Genomic DNA, 20,085 nt, shown 5'->3' on the forward strand with positions numbered 1-20,085 from the left:
CAAGATCTTGTATCGCCCCGGTAAACTCAACGAGCCCCCAGACGCCTCAGCGTGGATTTCAAAGGGCCCCTCCCCACCACCGACCGTAACACGTACATTCTCAGTGTGGTCGATAAGTACTCTAGATTCCCCTTCGCCATCCCATGCTCCGATATGACGTCTGCCACCGTTATCAAGGCCCTCAGCACCATCTTCGCTCTGTTCGGTTTCCCCGCCTACATCCACATTGACAGGGGATCCTCATTCATGAGCGATGAGCTGCGTCAGTTCCTGCTCAGCAGGGGTATAGCCGCCAGCAGGACGACCAGCTACAACCCCCGGGGAAAGGGGCAAGTAGAACGGGAGAATGGGATGGTTTGGAGGGCCGTCTAGCTGGCTCTGCGGTCCAGGAACCTCCCAGCCTCTCGCTGGTAGGAGGTCCTCCCTGACGCTCTGCACTCCATCCGGTCACTATTGTGCACCGCAATTAATAACACACCCCATGAACGTGTTTTTACCTTCCCCAGGAAGTCCACATCCGGGGTGTCGCTCCCGACTTGGCTCGCTGCTCCAGGACCAGTCCTTCTCCGTAGGCACGTCCGACTCCACCCTTGGTGGACAGGGTTCACCTGCTCCACGCCAACCCTCAATATGCCTACATTGAGTTCCCCGACGGCCGCCAAGATACTGTCTCACTCAGGTACCTGGCACCGTCAGGTTCCACCCCAACACACACCCCCACCAATACGCCACCCCCCCACCTCCCACCGCGCAGCCAATATTGACCCCACCAGACCACCCCCCTCCCCTTTTCCTTACAAGAGGACGAAGAGGACTTTGGCACGCTCCCGGAGTTCCCCAATGATTGGCCAGCATCAGCACCGCCGCCACCGCTATCGGTGCCACCTCCACCACCGCCACCACCGACTTCGCCGCCACCGTTACGCCGCTCCCAACGAAGCACCAAAGCACCGGACCGGCTGAACCTTTGACGGAATCCGGACCATCAACATGGACTTTTGTTTCCCTACCACTGTACATAATTGCACTAATTGTATATAGTTTCACGTCACCCCCGCCGGACTCATTTTTAACAGGGGGTGAATGTGGTGAACCACTGTAATAGGAGATGTAAGGTAGGACCTGCACTACAGGTTCGCCGGTATCTCCTGCTTGCTGGCTCCGCCCACGGAGAACTGTATAAATATGCATGATCTCCAGTGCCCTGCCATTTCGCCAGCTGCAGCAGGACCACACATCTGACTGTAATAAAGCCACAGTTGTACCCAACTTTAGTCTTTGTGCAATTGATCGTGCATCAGAGGAGGAGTTGGGAGAGGAGATCGAGGAGGGGACGTGGGCAGATGCCTTCGGGAGGGTGAACTCTTCCTCTTCGTGCGCGAGGATCAGCCTCATACAGTTTAAGGTGCTGCACAGGGCACACATGACCGGGACAAGGATGAGCCGGTTTTTTGGGGGTGAAGACAGCTGTGTTCGGTGCTCAGGGAGCCCAGCAAACCACACCCATATGTTCTGGGCATGCCCAGCGCTGGAGGAATTTTGGAAGGGGGTAGCGAAGGCGGGGTCGAGGGCTGTAGGATCCAGGGTCAAACCGGGCTGGGGACTCGCAATATTTGGGGTTGGAGAGGAGCCGGGAGTGCAGGAGGCGAAAGAGGCCGGTATTCTGGCCTTTGCGTCCCTGGTAGCCGGTGAAGGATTCTTCTTCAGTGGAAGGATGCAAGGCCCCCAAGCGTGGAATCCTTGATCAACGATATGGCGGGGTTTATTAAATTGGAGAGGGTGAAATTTGCCTTAAGGGGATCGGTGCAAGGGTTCTTCAGGCAGTGGCAACCGTTCTTGGACTTCCTGGCAGAACGGTAGACATTGGTCAGCAACAGCAGCAACCCGGGGGTGGGGGTGGGGGGGTCTATTTTATTTTTGTTTGTCTATATTGGGGGATCTGAAGGGGTGTATATGTTTGCTATGTGTTTCGGCAGGTGTTAATATATTATTTATGTATAGGGGGAGGGGCAAGGGGTTGTTTTGTTTTGTTTTGTATTTAATTCTATTGGGTTCCTTTTGCATGTTGTTGATATTTTGTGAAAACTTTAATAAAAATTATTGTTTTTAAAAGTAACGGTGACCATGAAACCATCATCAATTTTCATTTAAAAAACCATCTGGTTCAATAAAGGGGACAAACTCTCTCATCGAGGCAGCACAGTAGCATTGTGGATAGCACAATTGCTTCACAGCTCCAGGATTACAGGTTTGATTCCCGGCTTGGGTGACTGTCTGTGCGGAGTCTGCACGTTCTCCCCGTGTGTGCGTGGGTTTCCTCCGGGTGCTCCGGTTTCCTCCCACAGTCCAAAGATGTGCAGGTTAGGTGGATTGGCCATGAGAAATTGCCCATCGTGTCCAAAATTGCCCTTAGTGATGGGTGGGATTACTGGGTTATGGGGATAGGGTAGAGGTGTGGACATTGGGTAGGGTGCTCTTTCCAAGAGCCCGGTGCAGACTCGATGGGCCGAATGGCCTCCTTCTGCCTGTAAATTCTATGAAATTCTATGAATATTACCCGGTCTGGCCTGTATCAGACCTACAGCAATGTGGCTGACTCTTACCTGCCCTCTGAAATGTCCCAGTTAGTCACTCAGTTCAGGCAAAATTAGGGCTGGGCAACAAATGCTGGCCTTGCTGGTGACACCCACATTCCACTAAAGAATAGAGTTGGCAACCTCAGCACGACTCAGGGGTGGCTATTGCTGAGGCTGCACCATCAGGAGGTGCCCTCAAAGTGAGGGTAACATAGAATTTACAGTGCAGAAGGAGGCCATTCGGCCCATCGAATCTGCACCGACCGACTTAAGCCCTCACTTCCACCCTATCCCCGCACCCCAATAACCCCTCCTAACCTTTTTTGGACACTAAGGTCAATTTAGCATGTCCAATCCACCTAACCCGCACGTCTTTGGTCTGTGGGAGGAAACGGAGCACCCGGAGGAAACCCACGCAGACACGGGGAGAACGTGCAGACTCCGCATAGACAGTGACCCAGCGGGGAATCGAACCTGGGACCATGGTGCTGTGAAGCCACAGTGCTAGCCACTTGTGATACCGTGCTGCCCGGGAGTTAGATTGGAGGGATGTCTGGGCCAGGCAGGGATGTCTTGGCAATGCTGTGGATCCAGCCATTGTTGGCAGAGGTGTTTCCATGGGCTCCCCACAGGCCGTGGCCGTCGCTTCACCGCAACCCTCTGGAAGGCCATTCGTTTGCCTGATGGTCATCCTACTCAAAGACAGGCCCTCCCCGGTCGGACAAAATAACTGATAACTTGGGAGTAGTCCTGTGTGCAAAGAAATTGTTTGAATTTAACAATGTGACTGTTGTTAGAAGAGATAATATGAATGAAACAACTTTAGCAACTGCATTATAAGGAATAGTGCTTGAAATGGATAGACTGAATGAATAGAAAACACTCCCCTCCCGTAACTGATTTACTTGTTCTTTGTTGACAAGTAGTAATCATTTACTGCAGTTCTGTCCACATTGGAAAACGCAGATTAACAGTAATCCTTCTGAAATGTTCTTGCCATCCAGTGTTTCCTCTGTGATCAGTATGAGTTGAACAATAAAAGTACCAACACTCTGAATATTCCTGACATATCTTTTAACAAAAATGTTTCCTGCAGAGATTTATTGTTTTTCTGGGGGGAAAATGAATGGGTTTGTGTGTGAGTGGTGGGGTTGGGGGGTACTCTATAGTTTAAATTTGCATTCATTATCTTATGTTGCATTCTGTAGTGCAACATTGAATTACTGCTCAGCATGACCCATGAATTTTAATTTTTTTTAAGCATTTATTTAGATACAAATTAGTCTCCAGATAAAATAATCCATCCAGGAGGTTGATTTGGGACTGGAGGTTTTTTTTTTGCGGGTGGGGGGGAATAGAAGGCAATCGGGGGTAGGTATAATGAAACATAAAAAAAGCAGAGACAGAAAAGTCATTAATAGTAAAATAGTTCTTCCTGTGGATCCAGCTGCAGCTGCTGAGGATTCAGGCTGTTCTTGAATTAAAATTATCAACAAGTAGTGGCCTCCAGACAGAAGGTGCTGAAAGGAACATAAATCTGTGTCAGTGCTTGCAAAACAAATGCTACTTTTGCATTTCAAGAGTGGTGTGGGATAAGTGCAAGTCAAACAGACACTTATGACCCCCATTAGCCCTTCTAACCGGCTTACCTTCCTTCCTATCACCACTGCACATCAGGGCCAGGCACTTTTGATATGTGGCACTAAAAAGGGAGGGACTCCAGCCTAACCCCTTTTTAGCCCGGAATCCAACCACAATTCACAAAGTGCACGCTGTTGTTGCCAGCTGGAGGTCAGGCCATTTCGATTAGACTATTGCCCGACAGGATGGGTACGCTGTTCTTACTTTCATTGAAACTCCTTCGGCATAAAGCACAGAGCAGGCGTGCCCAAGCTACAGCACACAGCATATTCAACATGTCAGCAATCTGGCTCAGAAAAGTGTGCTTCTGTTCGTCAGTAATTTATTCTGTGTGAATTCCCCGACCTTAAAGGATCAGAGAGTGACGTCTTTCTGCTGTACTGAGCCAGTGTCCTTATTGGGATAGTCACTAGAACTGTGCGGCAGAGTTTAAACAAATATAGTAGGGAGTAGGGGATGCAGAAGAGCAAGCAGAAAGGAACAAGAGATGGGGTCGACATTCAATGGGAGATTTTGAAAGGTGTGGAGGAACTGAGCTTTGCAAATATAATGTGCTAAAGATTGACTTGTGCCATTTTTGAGGCCAAGGGGTTATGATGCACTATCTACCCATGCCAATTCCAAATGAGATAGTCTGTCACTTCATTACCACAATTAGAGTGTAGAGTCGGACATCTGCTGTGTTGCTGGCTGCCTCTTTGCTCTTGCAATGGATTGAGCGGTGTTGTACTAATATCATGTGGTGCAGCCAGGCTTCTGCTCTCGAAGGCAGTCTGTTACCATAGAATCCCTCCAGTGCAGACGGAGGCCATTTGGCCCATCGCGTCTGCACCTGGCCCTCTGAAAGAGCTCCCTACCTCGGCCAAATCATCCACCCTAGCCCTGTAACCCCACCTATTCTTTTGAACACTAAGGAGCAATTTAGCACGACCAATCCACCTAACCCTGCACACCTTTGGACTGTGGGAGGAAACCGGAGCACCCGGAGGAAACCCACACAGACACGGATAGAATGTGCAAACTCCACACAGACAGACACACAAGTTGGAATTGAAGCCGGCCCCTGGTGCTGTGAGGTGGCAGTGCTAACCACTGTGCCGTGGAAACTGCCCTGAATAATATTGCTACAATTTAAAGAATGGAGAATTGAATACCGGGGCAGAGAAGAGGATTCCACCATAATGGATGCAGAGTTGAAGGCATGAGCAGTGCATGTGGGTAGGCGGAGTGATGCCACCCTTCCACAGGGAGCCGGGAGGCCTTCAAGGACCGCTTGCAGATGGGGTTGGGAGCAAGCCCCATGGAGATCAATTTCTGGGAATCTGGCAGCAGGGTCACAAAATGTATAATGACCTCACTTGGGGGGGGGGGGTCAAAGTCAGTGAATGGATCTCACATGACATCACCCAGCCAACACAACACCAATCTTTCAATTGTTCAATGCACTACACCCACATAAATACTCCCTGGCACCTCATATGATGATATTCCACCTCATCTTCACACACCTACTCACTGTCTTCACACACCTTCAGTTATTCAGCTATAGAAGGCCCTTCACCCAAACACAATGCTATGCAATCACTGACATACTGTCCACATTTTGCAGAACAAGTTGGCATGGAATAGAAGGGAATAGAGCAGGGGGACAAGGATATCTCCATCTCATGAGCTGCCTCCCAACCCTCTCAGGAAGTTTGTTCCGGAATCCAAACACCCTCTGGATGGACAAATCTTTCCTCACATCATTTTTAACTCCTTTTGCCAAATATTTTAATCTATGCCCTATAGTTTACGATATATTCCTGAGAGGGAACAGGGGGGGGATTCTCCCATTCGGTGGCAGAGTGTCCAAGCTGTCAGAAACGCCGTTGCATTTCACGCCGGTGTGAACGGGCCGCTGGGAGTACCGATTCTGGCCTCTACAGGGGGCCAGCACGGCGCTGGAGCAGTTCACGTCACTCCAGCCTCCCATCTGGCGCGAAGTGTGTGCCACGCCAACCCGTGCATGCGCAGTGGTGCCGTCATCAACAAAGACATGCGGAGTTGCACTGGCGCCAACCCGCGCATGCGCGGTGGCTTCCCTCAACGTGCCGGCCCCGACGCAACATGGCGCAGGAGTTCAGGGGCCGGCGCGTAAGAAAATAGGCCCTGGGAGCGAGAGGCCGGCCCGCCGACCGGTGGGCCCCGATCGCGGGCCAGGCACCATCGAAGGCCCCCCCCCGGGGTCGGAGCCCCCCCCCCCCCCAACAGGCCGCCCCCCCGATCCTGCGCACAGAGTTCCCGCCGGCTGCGACCAGGTGTGCACGGCGCCGGCGGGTCTCTGCCTTTTCAGAGTGGCCGCTCGGCCCATTCGGGCCGGAGAATCCCTGCAACCGCGCCAAATGCGCCGGTGCCAATGGCGCCGATTCGCTTCTCTGCTGAGAATCGCATGCCGGCATCGGGGTGGCATGGCGTGGTTGAGGAGATTCTCTGGCCCGGCGCGGGGCTGGGAGAATCCCACCCAAGCTCTCACTATTTACCATGTCCATAGCTCTCAGGATCATGAATAACTCTATCAAGTCTCCTCTCAGCCTACCTTTCTCTAAGGAAAACAGGCACAACCTCTCCAATCGATCCTCATAGCTACAGTTGTTTATCCCTGGAATCATGTGAATCCCCCCTGTACTCTCTCTAATGCCTTCACATCCTTTCCGAAAATGGCGCTCGGAAGTGAAGACAGTATTCTAGATGAGGCCTAACTAATATCCTACACAAGTTAACATGACCTCCTCACTCTTATACTCAATGCTCCTCTTAATAAAACCTAGGATACCATATGCTTTATTAATTGTTCTTTCAAAATGACCTGCCACTTTCAATGACTTTTTTGACGGAAACCTCCCGCGGATTCTCCTTCGTGCCAACACTTCGCCGCAGAAACGGAGAATCCAGCTCCTTCTCTTCATGCAACTACTCACACCTTCTCCTGCCATTACTGTGTCCTCTGTCTACTGCCCTAGCCATCTTTGTTGCAACCTACTAGCTCTCACCAGTCACTGACTTTCCACTCTGCTCCAGCTGCTACCTCCCCTTTTAAACAGTATATAATCCATCACATCTCTCCCTTTCTTTTGCTCTGAAGAAGAGTCATACCGACTTGAAACACTAACTCTATTTTCTCTCTCCACAGATGCTACCAGACCTGCTGAGCTTGTTGAAAATTTTCTATTTTTGTTACCTTGGTGATTTTATAATTTATAGCGAAGGGGAAGTTTGATGCAGTCTACAGGAGCAATTGTTACAGAGCTGGTGGTAGCATTCATTTGTCAACATTGTTTTGGAACAAAGAAATATGAAGCAAATGAAGTTACATTAGATACAGAGCGAATGCACCTTAGTTTTGTCTTTTGTTAAATAATGTGAGGGGAGTATTTTGCAACAAAAATGTATTATGTGTTAGAAATGTTTTTTCCACGGCAATCAAATTACAAAACCCAAACTTCTATTACTTATTTGGGTTGAAATGTTATTGGACATTGATTTACCTCCTTTCAGTAAAGTATAAATTAAAAGGTAATTTCCTTCTATCTCATAAGTATATTGTGTCGTATATGCAAAACAACTAGTCAACAACTAATTGTCTCATTCATTCCCCAAAGGTACAAATGACTGTCTCAATCTTTGGCTCTCACTTTTGGCAAGTACACATTTTTAGTGCAGGGTATTTTCCACTCAATGTTTATTTGTGCTTGTGTACTATTTTAATATTTTACCCCCCCCCCCCCCTCCCCACCGCCCCCCCCCCCCCCCCGTTTCAGCTGCTGACTGAGGCTCATTCCTTAAGTGAGATATGAACCGGCACCATCTCTTGTCAAACCCCTCCTCATTCCCACTTAAAACTAATTTTAATCTTCTCTCGGCTCAGAAACTCCATTAAATCTCCCAGCTATACTGAGGAACAGGGTGGAGCAACTGTACCACCTCCTCGCCACCAGTGAGGCGAAGGCTAAGACATCTGCCCCCACCCCCTGTCTGGAGCTCCGGCAAGTCCGACACCCCGAATATGGCCTCCAGGGCACTGGGTTCAGGTCCAACTGTAACATGGTGCTAAAGAAGGTGCTCCAGAACTTCTCCAGTTTTAGACACAATCGGAACATGTTCACATGTTTGGCCAGCCCATCTCCCACACCTTTCACAAATGTCCTCAACCCCTTCGAACAGGCGACTCGTTCTCGACCTCGTCAAATGTGTTCTGCCAACCTCACACTGGAGGTCGATGCACTTACCCTCCGTAAAATTCCGCACCACAGCTCTTCCTCCAACGTCTGCCCAATTCCTCCTCCGTTCACCTCATCCAGGATTCTGATCCTGCTTCCATAACTTTCCCATAAATAGCCAAGGTAACTTCCCCCTCTATTTAGTATTGAGAATCTAAGCATACTAATAACCTTTATTGTTCAGCTGTCGATATAAATAGTTTTTTGAATATCAATGACGTAATCTGACATTTTATAAAATGGTACAAAATTACAAAAGCTTTCCAAAGAGAGCCTTTCAAAATCACTTCTTATGTGCAGGAAATGTGTGTGTGTGTGTGTGTGTGTTATTGTCATGTGATTTGTTTTCAATCCTACTTGATGAAGCAGCTAGAACATTTGCCCTTGCCTCTGTCTCATGAAGATTTTGACTGCAGACGGTACTTGACAGGTGCATGGCAGAAACCTCCATTCTGCCCTTCACAAGATATGAATGATGGACAGCAATCTCCTCACCCAGCAGAATACAGGGACCATGCATGCTGTAATTGGACAGGGATGGAGTCAGCCATTTCTCAACTTCTCTCGTATTTTGCCCCATTTAATTTTTCTTTCAGTGGAATCCACTTCATTAATTGCCTGACTGGATTTTCAATCTGTAAGGTTAGTGCTGATTTTAATTCTCACTGTCTCCAACACTGAAGTTGCTTGTTTCCAGAAGGAACACATGCGGGGAGGATTTGTCTCATCGATGGCAACAATCAAAACTGGAGGGAAAACTCCATCTACAAGTTTGCTGACGATACGACCATAGTGGGCCGGATCTCGAATAACGACGAGTCCGAATACAGGTGGGAGATAGAGAACCTAGTGGAGTGGTGTAGCAACAACAATCTCTCCCTCAATGCCAGCAAAACTAAAGAGCTGGCCATTGACTTCAGGAAGCAAAGTAGTGTACACACCCCTGTCACCATCAAGGGGGCCGAGGTGGAGATGGTTAGCAGTTTCAAATTCCTAGGGGTGCACATCTCCAAAAATCTGTCCTGGTCCACCCACGTCGACGCTACCACCAAGAAAGCACAACAGCGCCTATACTTCCTCAGGAAACTAAGGAAATTTGACCTGTGCACATTAACCCTTACCAACTTTTACAGATGCACCACAGAAAGCATCCTATCTGGCTGCATCACAGCCTGGTATGGCAACTGCTCGGCCCAGGACTGCAAGAAACTTCAGAGAGTCGTGAACACCGTCCAGTCCATCACACGAACCTGCCTCCCATCCATTGACTCCATCTACATCTCCCACTGCCTGTGGAAAGCGGGCAGTATAATCAAAGATCCCTCCCACCCGGCTTACTCACTCTTCCAACTTCTTCCATCGGGCAGGAGATACAGAAGTCTGAGAACACGCATGAACAGACTCAAAAACAGCTTCTTCCCCACTGTCACCAGACTCCTAAATGACCCTCTTATGGTCTGACCTGATTAATACTACATTCCTGTATGCTTCATCCGATGCCAGTGCTTATGGAGTTACATTGTATATGTTGTGTTGCCCTATTATGTATTTTCTTTTATTCCCTTTTCTTCCCATGTATTTAATGATCTGTTGAGCTGCTCGCAGAAAAATACTGTTCACTGTACCTCGGTACACGTGACAATAAACAAATCCAATCCAATCCTCTCACATCCTCGTGGAACTGCGTAGTGTGTGGCGCAGAGGCGGGCAGCACAGGGATCATGTCAAGTGATTTCGACGAAGCAGTTATGTGGGGCACAAGGGCATGTTTTGCCACGAGTTCCTGGAGTTTGAGTTCAGACTGGACGGTAAGAGTTTGACTGGAATGTCTGGAGCTCACAGTGTGGCTGTGAATCTAGAGCATGGGGCCATTATGGGATGGTGGAGGGAAGGCTCAGCCTGGGTTCTTGGCCACACCTGCTGCAGTTGAATGTCTCCGAGTCAATGTATTAAAAAAATGCAAACCTTACAACTCCATGCGCACAGATTTCTCATAAACAGGGTCTTTGAAGATCAAAGTTACCAGGATCTAAAGCAGCATCACCATCTTACTGATAGTTTGCATATTAAAGTCCAAAAATGTACAGGTTAGGTGGATTGACCATGCTAAAATTGCCCCTTAGTGTCCAAAGATGTGCAGGTAAGGCGGGGTTGTGGGGGGAGAGTGGGGTAGTGGGCCTTGGGTGGAGTGCTCTTTCGGAGGGTTGGTGCAGACACGAAAGGCCGAGTGGTCTCCTTTTGCGCTCTAACAATTATATGATTGTAATTGTTATTTCCTTGGCTGTGATGGCTTGAGGATATGAGGGCGGCACAGTAGCACAGTGGGTAGCACTGTTGCTTCACAGCACCAGGGTCCCGGATTCCGATTCCTGCTTGGGTCACTGTCCGTGCGGAGTCAGCATGTTCTCCCCGTGTCTGTGTGGGTTTCCTCCGGGTGCTCCAATTTCCTCCCTCAAATCCCGAAAGACGTGCTGTTAGGTGAATTGGACATTCTGAATTCTCCATCAGTGTACCTGAACAGGCGCCGGAGTGTGGCGACCAGGGGATTTTCACAGTAACCTCCTTGTTAAGCCTACTTGTGACAATAATAAAGAGTATTATGAAATGAGGAATCATTTTTGTATTCGCTGCTGGCATCTTTATATGTATTTTATGGCCCACGTCGTCTACATTGATGTTTATGCTCCACACAAGCCTCCTCCCACCTTCATGATCCCACTATCAGGGTAACCTTCAGCTTCTTTCTTCCTTGTGCGTTTATCAAGTTCCTTGAATAAGGCCATTCAACACATTGGGCAAAGTTCTCCATTTGGGAGACTAATGTGTTGACGCTGGGACTGAATAGCGTGCGATTCGCATTCCCACTGGGGACGTAATTCGGAAGCGAGTCAGGACACGCAAATGGGCCAGCACTCTCTGGCGCGAACTCCGAGCAGTTCCTGGGCAGTGGCCATTCTACCTGCTGGGGCCGGAGATAATGTCAAAGAGCCTGGCAGCTGTTTTTGAGAGCTTCACTTACCACACACTCACTGCAGCCAGCAAGATGGCTCACAGAAGCCATGCCTCCTGAGGCCGGGAGTCTGAACTGGACCCAGAGCTCCATGTCAGTGAAGAGCGGAGGAACGCCCTCTTCCCCAGCGTGGGCCACAGACTCAACACCTTGGTGGTCTCCTGGTTGAGCTTGGCCCTTGATGATACAGCTATGGTATGAGGATGTCCAGAAGGGCGGCCTAGGGGGGCTCCCTGATGTTGAGAGGCCTTCTGAACATTTAAAGGACACAAAAAGCACTCAGCAGTGTGAGCAGCCAGGAGCCTGTAAGTAGCACCCAAAAGGGGTGCAGCAATGGTTGTATGAGCCAGGCCATTCTTATCCCAAGTGCAGCACAACGAGTCCACGGACTTGACACCAAGTCACTACTCGCTTCTGCTCCCGGCCCCGGCAGCCACCCCCCAGCATGCCTGACAGTTTTCAACATTTTTCGAGCCTCCCACTCAACCTCGATTTCAGCCGGATGCCCGATTCTCCGTCGATGGTGATTTGCATGTGCGGTGTCGCGAGGCGGAGAATTTCGCCCATTGTCTCTTGGTCAGTTCTCTGCAACAGTAACTCAGCGAATCTCGCTTCTTCACCTTTCCCTGAAGCCCTGTAAAATCTTCACTCTTCAGATAATAATCCAGTCATCTTTGGAAAACCGCAATTGAATCTGCCTCCATCACACTCTCAGGAAGTGCATGCCAGCTCCAAACCACTTGCTGCATTGAAAAATGCTTCCTCGTGTCGTCTCTAGTTCTTTGTTAATCATCTTAGGTTTCCTGCCGAAGGGAACCGCTTCTCCCCAATAATCCTGTCGAGGGCCCTCATGATTTAAAACAGCTCTAACAAATCTCCTCTCAACATTCTCTTCTCCAGGGAAAGCAGCCCCAGCGTTGCGATTCTATCCACATAAGTAAAGTCCATCATCCTCGGAACCATTCTGGCAGGTCTTTTCCAAACATGGTCTAAAATCTTCACGTCCTTCACGTTGAGGCTGAACCAGTGTTCCATGAAGGCTCATAGCATTTGCACTCTGTGTCCCTTTTTACAGAACCCAGGAATCAGGGTAATATCTTAACTGCTTTTCCGCCCGGCCCTGCCACCTTTATTGATTTATGCACAGATGCGCCCAGATACCTCTGCCCCTGCATTCCTTTTAGAATTGTACCCTTTATTTAACACCTCTCCTTGTTCCTCTGACTAAAATGTATCACTTTACACTTCCCTACATTAAATTTCATCTCCCATGTGTCTTCCCATTCCACCAACCTGTCTATAATCCTCTTGAAATCTATCACCATCCTCAAAGAACAAAGAACAAAGAAATGTACAGCACAGGAACAGGCCCTTCGGCCCTCCAAGCCCGTGCCGACCATGCTGCCCGACTAAACTACAATCTTCTACACTTCCTGGGTCCGTATCCTTCTATTCCCATCCTATTCATATATTTGTCAAGATGCCCCTTAAATGTCCCTATCGTCCCTGCTTCCACTACCTCCTCCGGTAGCGAGTTCCAGGCACCCACTACCCTCTGCGTAAAAAACTTGCCTCGTACATCTACTCTAAACCTTGCCCCTCTCACCTTAAACCTATGCTCCCTAGTAATTGACCCCTCTACCCTGGGGAAAAGCCTCTGACTATCCACTCTGTCTATGCCCCTCATAATTTTGTATACCTCTATCAGGTCTCCCCTCAACCTCCTTCGTTCCAGTGAGAACAAACCGAGTTTATTCAATCGCTCCTCATAGCTAATGCCCTCCATACCAGGCAATATTCTGGTAAATCTCTTCTGCACCCTCTCTAAAGCCTCCACATCCTTCTGGTAGTGTGGCGACCAGAATTGAACACTATACTCCAAGTGTAGCCTAACTAAGGTTCTATACAGCTGCAACATGACTTGCCAATTCTTATACTCAATGCCCCGGCCAATGAAGGCAAGCATGCCGTATGCCTTCTTGACTACCTTCTCCACCTGTGTTGCCCCTTTCAATGACCTGTGGACCTGTACTCCTAGATCACGGTCTCCACAATACTTCCAGATCTTGCACCGTCTGAAATGTTTGAAATTGTGCCCTTCACACCCAGGTTTAGGTTCTAATATGAATCAGGACAAGCAGTGTTCCCTCTGTACACCATGCCCCAGTCAGAAGCGCGTAAAGTTTCCTGTAATTCATGTTTTTAATCGGCTTGAATTAAATAATTAAACTGTTGCATAATTAAATTCCAGCTCTGCTAAAGACTAATGATTCTAAATATTACATAGTTCATGATGCCTACCGGCACTAATATTTTTCTCTTAAAAAGCAATGTTTTACTGACTTTTGGGGACTCGAATTATTAATACATAGGAAAACAGCATGATAGTAGATTTAGAAATGATATGGCCAACACATTTTCTTTGAGTTCTGGCATCTCAAAAGTTGGCACTACATCACTGGGCAGGGCAAGGAGGCAAGGTGCAAAGTCCGCCTCAGCCAGAATGGGAGCCAAACCGATGCTGTGAGTATTATTCTGAACCCCACACTAGCCATCTAACCAACTGAGTTAACCAGCCTCACCCACCATTATAGATAGTATGGATTTTAAAGAAATAGTAAGCATTTAATATAAATTCACCAAGATGCTATCGGGGCTAAAAATATTTTGATATGTGGAGAGATTTGAGACACTGAATATTTCAATTTGAGCAAAGAAAGTTAAGACCAGAAGACATAGGAGCGGAAGTAAGGCCATTCGGCCCATCGAGTCCACTCCACCATTCAATCATGGCTGATTTCAACTCCATTTACCCGCTCTCTCTCCATAGCCCTTAATTCCTCGAGAAATCAAGAATTTATCAACTTCTGTCTTAAAGACACTCAACGCCCCGGCCTCCACCGCCCTCTGTGGCAATGAATTCCACAGACCCACCGCTCTCTGGCTGAAGAAATTTCTCCTCATCTCTGTTCTAAAGTGACTCCCTTTTATTCTAAGGCTGTGCCCCCGGGTCCTAGTCTCCCCTGCTAATGGAAACAACTTCCCCACATCCACCCTATCTAAGCCATTCATTATCTTGTAAGTTTCTATTAGATCTCCCCTCAACCTCCTAAACTCCAATGAATATAATCCCAGGATCCTCAGACGTTTATCGTATGTTAGGCCTACCATTCCTGGGATCATCCGTGTGAATCTCCGCTGGATCCGCTCCAGTGCCAGTATGTCCTTCCTGAGGTGTGGGGCCCAAAACGGCTCACAGTATTCTAAATGGGGCCTAACTAATGCTTTATAAAGCTTCAGAAGTACATCCCTGCTTTTATATTCCAAGCCTCTTGAGATGAATGACAACATTGCATTTGCTTTCTTAGTTACGGACTCAACCTGCAAGTTTACCTTTAGAGAATCCTGGACTAGGACTCCCAAGTCCCTTTGCACTTCAGCATTATGAATTTTGTCACCGTTTAGAAACTAGTCCATGCCTCTATTCTTTTTTCCAAAGTGCAAGACCTCGCACTTGCCCACGTTGAATTTCATCAGCCATTTCTTGGACCACTCTCCTAAACTGTCTAAATCTTTCTGCAGCCTCCCCACCTCCTCCATACTACCTGCCCCTCCACCTATCTTCGTATCATCGGCAAATTTAGCCAGAATGCCCCCAGTCCCGTCATCTAGATTGTTAATATATAAAGAGAACAGCTGTGGCCCCAACACTGAACCCTGCAGGGCGCCACTCGTCACCAGTTGCCATTCCGAAAAAGAACCTTTTATCCCAACTCTCTGCCTTCTGCCTGACAGCCAATCGTCAATCCGTGTTAGTACCTTGCCTCGAATACCATGGGCCCTTATTTTACTCAGCAGTCTCCCATGAGGCACCTTATCAAAGGCCTTTTGGAAGTCAAGATAGATAACATCCATTGGCTCTCCTTGGTCTAACCTATTTGTTATCTCTTCAAAGAACTCTAACAGGTTTGTCAGGCACGACCTCCCCTTACTAAATCCATGCTGACTTGTCCTAATCCGACCCTGCACTTCCAAGAATTTAGAAATCTCATCCTTAACAATGAATTCTAGAATCTTGCCAACAACCGAGGTTAGGCTAATTGGCCTATAATTTTCCACCTTTTTCCTTGTTCCCTTCTTGAACAGGGGGTTACAACAGCGATTTTCCAATCCTCTGGAACTTTCCCTGACTCCAGTGACTTTTGAAAGATCATAACTAACGCCTCCACTATTTCTTCAGCTATCTCCTTTAGAACTCTAGGATGTAGCCCATCTGGGCCCGGAGATTTATCAATTTTTAGACCTCTTAGTTTCTCTAGCACTTTCTCCTCTGTGATGGCTACCATATTCAACTTTGCCCCCTGACTCTCCTGAATTGTTGGGATATTACTCATGTCTTCTACTGTGAAGACTGACGCAAAGTACTTATTTAGTTCCTCAGCTATTTCCTTGTCTCCCATCACTAGATTACCAGCGTCATTTTGGAGCGGCCCAATGTCAACTTTTGCCTCCCGTTTGTTTTTAATGTATTTAAAGAAACTTTTACTATCATTTCTAATGTTACTGGCTAGCCTACCTTCATAATTGATCCTCTCTTTCCTTATTTCTCTTTTTGTTTCCCACACCACTCTTTCAGCCACATGTTAACTTCCCTTATTCTTGCCTCCCTATGCCAATTTGCACGTGACTCGGGCAGTAATCCGGAGATTATGACCCTTGAGGACCTGTTTTTTAATCTGAATCCTAGCTCTTTATAATCTCTAAACAGGTCCTCTTTCCTAGACTTGCCTATGTTGTTGGTACCGACATGGACCACAACAACTGGATCCTCCCCCTCCCTCTCCAGTATCCTTTCAAGCCGGTCAGAGATGTCCCGCACCCTAGCACCGGGCAGGCAACTTACCATGCGGGACTCTTTATCCTGCTCACAAAGTATACTATCTATCCCCCTGATAATAGATTCCCCTACAACTACAACTTGCCGATTTACTCCCTCCCCTTGAATGGCCTGCTGAACCATGGTGCCTTGGTCAGCTGACTCATCCTTCCTGCAGCCCTGTTTGCCATCCACACAGGGAGCAAGTGCCTCATACCTGTTGGACAGGGTCAAGGGCTGAGGCTCCTGAGTTGCTGACTGCTGGTTCCCTTTACCTGCCTGACTTGCAGTCACACCAAGCTGTCCCTGGCCACTGGCAGGATTTAAACTACTTACTCTGACAGGTGTGACTGCCTCCTGAAACACAGTGTCCAGGTAAGTCTCCCCCTCCCGGATGTGCCTCAGTGTTTGAAGCTCAGACTCCAGCTCATCAACTCTGAGCCGGAGCTCTTCGAGCAGCCAACACTTACTGCAGATGTGGTCGCTGCAGCTCGCAATGGGATCTGCCAGCTCCCACATCAAGCAGCTCAACCACATCACCTGACCAGCCATCACTAATTAATTAATTAGTTTAATTTAAGTTTACGAGTTTAGCTGTGTGTTTTTTTTTTTAATTTGGGGCAGATTTGCTATCAACCAATCAGATCACAGCTTCCCTCTGACGTCACTTTTGGGGGAAAAAACTGGAAAACGGGAAGTAACATTAGGTTTTTATACTCACAGAGACTGCTCCTCCTCCTCCTCCAAACGGCTCCCGAAATTAGGCCCGAAGAAAGAGAGAGAACAAAACAGTAGCACCTTCTCCCACTCTTCACCGAATTATCTCACTGCACCAAATTACCAAATTCTCACTCTGTCTGTGTCTCACTCACTCAGGCTGTGTCTCCTTGACCTGCGCAATGCTTACTAAGTGCGCTTTCTGTCTGTCTTTTATACAGACTTTAGGATGACTCACACTAAAACTTCAAAGAGAAGAATACAATGTGTACCTTTGTGCCCCTTAACAGGCCTCAGATGACTGTCAGATAACTGCCTCTCAGCAATTAGGGTGGGGGTTAAGAAGGGATTTCATGGAGGGTCCTAAACTTTGAAAGTTTTGATCGGAGTAAAAGCCTGTAATGTTCTTTGATTGGGCTGATGTTGAATCTTGATGTGGTCGTGTTAACAAAGAACATTAGACTTTGTTCTACAACAAAATTATTTATTACTAACGCTACTCTAAAGGATTACTATAAAGTCTAAGATTAATAAAGTTGAAAATAATAGTTGAACACTAACTTACACTAAGATACTACAGAGCTACTCTGATATGCGACTGCGATCAACTCCTTACTAACACCTTCTTCTGGAACACATGCAGCGGGATTCTCTGAAAATCGGGCTATGTCCCCACGTGGGCGGGAAAACCGGCGCCAACGGCTCCAGCATCAACGGCCCCCCCAAAGTGAGGAATTCTCACCTTTCTAGGCGGCTAGGTTGCTGCTGGAGTCATCCCCGCTGCTCCAGCTGGTGCTGAAGGGCTGGCGTGAGTTCGCGCATGCACAGAACGGCTGGCGTGATCTTGCGCATGCGCAGACCGGCCGGCGTGATCTCGTGCATGCGCGGACCGGCTGGCGTATTTCTGTCCCTTCTCCGCGCCGGCCCCCGGGCAATATGGCAGAGCCCTACTGGGGCCCGGCGCGGAGAAAATAAGACCCCCCACGGAATCAGCCAGCCCGCAGATCGGTAGGCCCCGATCGCCGGCCATGCCACCTTGGAGGCCCCACCCGGGGTCAGATCCTCCCCCCCAGGACCGCCCCCGCACACTTACGTGCCAGGTCCCGCCGTGCGTGAGGTGAGTAATTCACTCCGGCGGGACTGGCCAAAACGTTATGGCCACTCGGCCCATCGGGGCCTGGAGAATCGCCGGGGGGGCTGCTGTCAACGGCCCCCGACCGGCGTGGCAGGAATCCCGCCAGCGCCCACCGGAGAATAGGGCAGCCGGCGTCGGGGCAGCAGGGCGGGATTCGCGCAGGGTCGGAGAACCCCGGCCATGATTCGTCCAGGTCACGTGCCTGCATACTCGCACCGCCTGCTGGCCAGATGCTAGAACTACAACAGTAAAACATATAACTGAAAATACACATACAGATGATGATGATCTACTCATATTATATATAGATGATAGTCTATCTATCATCACAAAGCCTGCCATTAATAAAACTCATAAAACTCAATAGAGAAATTCATTTGCTCAGAGAGTGGTTCAAATATCACACTCGCTAATGGTTAAAGAACTAGATGAGCTTATGGGAGAAAAAAGAGTCGAAAGCTAAGCTGAAAGGCTGAAATGAGGTAGATGGAATGGGAGGATCTTTCGTGGCTTATAGACAGCAGAGTGAAAAGGTTTGTTTCTGTGTCTATATTGTACAAAATTTCTCTGACTTGAAATGAGGGGGGTAACCAATTTATAGTTGAGGAAATTACAAACTAGGGTGGGATGTAATGGGAGAATTTTGAAAGAGCTAGAAACGCATGAAATGTCTTGCCAGAGGGAATGGTTAAAGTAGGCACCGTTGTAGATTTTTGAGGAAAAATTAGATAAATCTTTGAAGTGAAGGATAATACAGCAAGAAAACATGGCTTTGGAATTAGTTATTAGTTTTGGATCGATCTAGCACAGATGAGCTGAATGGTTTCCTTCTGCGCTGTAAACATCAAAAGTTTTATTGCCTCACAGATGAATCACAAATTGAAATACCTACTGATAAAATCTGGAACTTGAAAAACATGTAAGTGTATAGGAACAGCAATTTAGACTTTTGTGTGTTGCCCCTGAGGCTCCGTGGTATGAACCTAAACTGTCTACCAACACAAAATACTTGGACAGTTCTGGCAGAGAGTTGGAGCAGCCCCCATTTGGCTGCAGCCTCACAACTCCAACAGCAGTTCCCTGCCAGGTTGACTATCAGAGACTAACAACACTGAACATTATGGGCAGGATTCTCCAGCCGTTCGCTGGCAACGGGATTCTCTGGTCCCATCAGCAACACCCCCACACACACCCCCCCCCCCCCCCCGCCCCCCGCCCGCGGGTTTCCTGGAGGCAAGGGGGTGGCTTCAATGGAAAATCCCATTGACAAGTGGCGGGAGTAGAGAATCCCATCCCCAGCAAACGGCGCACCAAATTCTCTGTCCTCGCGAACTCGCAACGGAGAATCCCGGCCTATATTACATTGGGTTGACTCTGTCCAGAATTTAGTCATGATTGTATTTGCACACGTGTCCTGCTTTTCACGAAAACCTCTTTCGATGCAAGTCATTTAAGTTGTCCATCAGGGACACAGTAACTCATTGGTTATAATTAACTTTGTTTAACTGAGTAAATAACTATTCCAATTTTACCAGAACAACTGTTAACATTTCACACTGCTGCGATACACTTAGCTACAGCAGAGCTTAATATATTTTAACATAGTTCTCCTATTCAAGGTAAAAAAAAAATGTCTTCCAATTAATATGTTTTCTTCATAAATGGTTGTAAAACCATTTAGATATCAATTGTGCAAGGGGGGATTTGACTTTTAGAAACATAGAATTAGGTGTTAAATCCCACCCCTTAGTACATATGTCCAAAATGCAACAATCTGTTTGCCAAGATCAACCATCTGTGAATGTCTCAGATGTTCTTGCTTGTTTTTTTTTTCTTTTTTTAAATTAATCTCTAGGAAGTGGCAGGCTTCC

The sequence above is a fragment of the Scyliorhinus torazame genome, chromosome 7 (assembly GCF_047496885.1).
Source record: "Scyliorhinus torazame isolate Kashiwa2021f chromosome 7, sScyTor2.1, whole genome shotgun sequence".
NCBI lineage: Eukaryota > Metazoa > Chordata > Chondrichthyes > Carcharhiniformes > Scyliorhinidae > Scyliorhinus > Scyliorhinus torazame.